We start from the raw sequence: 2978 nt of genomic DNA on the forward strand, positions 1-2978 counted from the left end.
CCAGCTTTCATCAGCTTGTTGATATCCTTAAAGTTTTGTATTATGTGTTCCGGACTTCGGTTCGATGCAGTATGCAGTATATGTATTTATGCTAGTAGTTATGATTATGCTATGCTATGTTCACTCGTTTTCCGGACTTCGGTCCGATGTAGAGGGCAAGGCCCTGGTTAGTTCCGGACTTCGGTCCGATGCAGTTTCCAGACATCGGTCCGATGTAGAGGGCAAGGCCCTGGTTAGTTCCGGACTTTGGTCCGATGCAGTTTCCGGACTTCGGCCCGATGCAGAGGGCAAGGCCCTGGTCATTTCCCGGACTTCGGTCCGATGCAGTGGGCAAGGCCCAGTAGTTGCTTATATGTTATTGTATGGTATGTGGTAGTTTGGGGGATCTCACTAAGCTTTGTGCTTACAGTTTCAGTTTTTGGTTTCAGGTACTTCCGCAAGTAAGGGGAAGAGCTCGGGATGATGGCATGGCACACACCACAGCTTCAGTTTTATCCTGGGAGTTTTATTCAGATATTTTGAAATAATTGATACAGTATTTGTTTTGACACAGTTACTTGACTTTTGAGTTTCACATCGTATGGTTTTAGCATGTATGACCTTCGATGATTTAATTTTTAGTAATATTAAAACAAAATTTTCGGGTCGTATTTTTGGGATGTTACAAGTAGGCTTCCGTACTTCCTCGTCCTCCGAATCAGTAGACCAGATCTCTACTCCACCGAACTCATTTTCTTCAACATTTTCCTACACAAGTAACACATGTATGGATTTATCGTTAGACTTCTTCTTCTTGGCTTCTTCAAGCTTACGAGTGTGGTAAGCTTCATCGTCTTCACTCTCTTTCTTCTCGTTCATCCTTCTTAACATGCACTCCTTTGCGAGATGGTTTTTGCCATGACAATAATTGCAGTCATAGCCCGAATCACCCACAAGTTTGCACTCTTTCTTTTCCTCTTCTTTCTGAGGAGCACTTTTAACCTCCTCTTTTTCCTTCTCCAAACTATAGCTTCCCTTCCAGTTTCGGTTATTGGCTGGGAACTTCTTTCTTGCAAACTGCTTGGGATTGGATACCATCAGTGCATATTCTGCATCTGTCAGATCACATTCAGAAAGGTTAGACTCAGTTTCTTCTTCAACCAAATTCTTACCCTTTGAGACAAGAGTCAATGATCCCATTACGGAAACTACTCTTGTTTCCTTAGTCACAACACTTTCATGAGACTTGAGAATTCCCACGAGCTTCGCCAACGAATATGACTTAAACTGTTCATGAGCTTTAACAGTTGAAACCACGACCATCCATTCTGGCCTTAGACCATTCATAAAGGTGACTTTCTGCTCGATCACCTCTCTGCCAATTCCATGCTTGATCATCTTGCTGAGAAGATGGTTGTAACGATCAAATGTTTGAATGAGACTTTCATCTTGTTTTTGCTTGAAGTCACCAAACTCTGAAATCAGAAGAGTCTGAGTAGAATGTTCGAGATCTTCATCGGTGGAATACAACTCGTTAATCTGATCCCAAATCTCCTTTGTAGTGGTACATGCACTTACCAAGCGAAAGGTGTCATATTGTAAAGCGAATCTGATCATCCTCATTGCTTTTATGTTGCAAAGCAGCTTGTCCTTCTCGTCTTTAGCAACATCTTTCACGTCAATCATCAGCTGATTATACTCCTTTTGAGTCTTGATGATTCTTTCGGTTCCAGTATGAGAAAAAGAACCGACGGTGATTGCTTCCCAGATTAAATATTCGTTGTCCTCTGAACCAAGGACATAATGTTCAAAGTGAAGAGCCCAGACTTCATACTCTTGAGTATACAGGATTGGAATCCTTGTAGTTGATCCAATGTTGTTGGAGATGTTAATGGGATTGGTTTGAGATTCGTCGTGAGACATAATGACTTAATATGTTTACTTGTCAAGAATCAGACTTGTAAAGCGGTATTAGGGTAATATCGAGATCTATGAACAACGTCAATGAAGAGATGACGACTCAACAGATTCAATAAAAGCGGAAACCCTAAAAATATTCTTCAAACCGAAGAGATGTGTATGATTTACACAGCCTCCTGCCCTGATACCAATTGATGAGATTAAAGATTAGATTGATAACATTCTTAAACAAAAAAATCAAGAACACAATGAAAATAATAACACCAGATGAATCAATGCTTGTGTCGAATGATTAATCAGTCACGACCTCAGAAGAACTCTATGAAGAATTGCTACAGTAGAGCTGTGCTAGGGTTACAATACGATCAAAAGAAAACTATTCAAAGCGTACATTCTAAGGTGCATGCATGCACTATATAAAGTAAACCCTAATAAATGTAAACGGCTGGACAGGCCCATAATCGAGAACATAGTAGACCTAAACGAAAGGCCCAATGACGCAACACTTCACAACCCAACAAAATTAAAACTTTCATTTTTGCAAAGTGACTTGACGAGTCGGAGGCCCCGGACTCGTCGAGTAGGAACGAAGGATTGGATGCAGAATTGAAGCCTACTCGACAAGTCAAGAGGCCTCGACTCGACGAATAGGGCTGCCAAAATGAAACCCTAAATTTCAGGGTCTGCACCCTATTTAAACACCTTAACTGGCCTCAACTACAGCCTCCATCACCTCCAAGCCTTATTCACGAAACTCTAGTCCATTTTTAGTGTTCTTGAACCTTTTTTGTGTGTTCTTGGTGATTTGAAGCTTGAGAAGGAAGAGGAAAGTTTGGGGATTCAAGAGGAGGCAAGTAGATCCAGAGTTTGTGCTGCACTTCCAGCTCATTTGAGGTATAAAGTCTATACCTTGTCTATTCATCTATTAGATCCCTTCACGGAGTAGTTTAGGGCTTTAAGGAACCATTTTTGGAACCATTCATGGATGCAAGCATGTTTGGGGCTAAGACTTCAGATCCAGAGCCTTTGAGGGACTCTATGGCATAAAGGTGACAACTTTATGGCCATGGGAGTCCCAT

The sequence above is a fragment of the Lactuca virosa genome, chromosome 4 (assembly GCF_052849685.1).
Source record: "Lactuca virosa cultivar CGN04683 chromosome 4, Lactuca_virosa_CGN04683_v6, whole genome shotgun sequence".
Classification (NCBI taxonomy): Eukaryota; Viridiplantae; Streptophyta; class Magnoliopsida; order Asterales; family Asteraceae; genus Lactuca; species Lactuca virosa.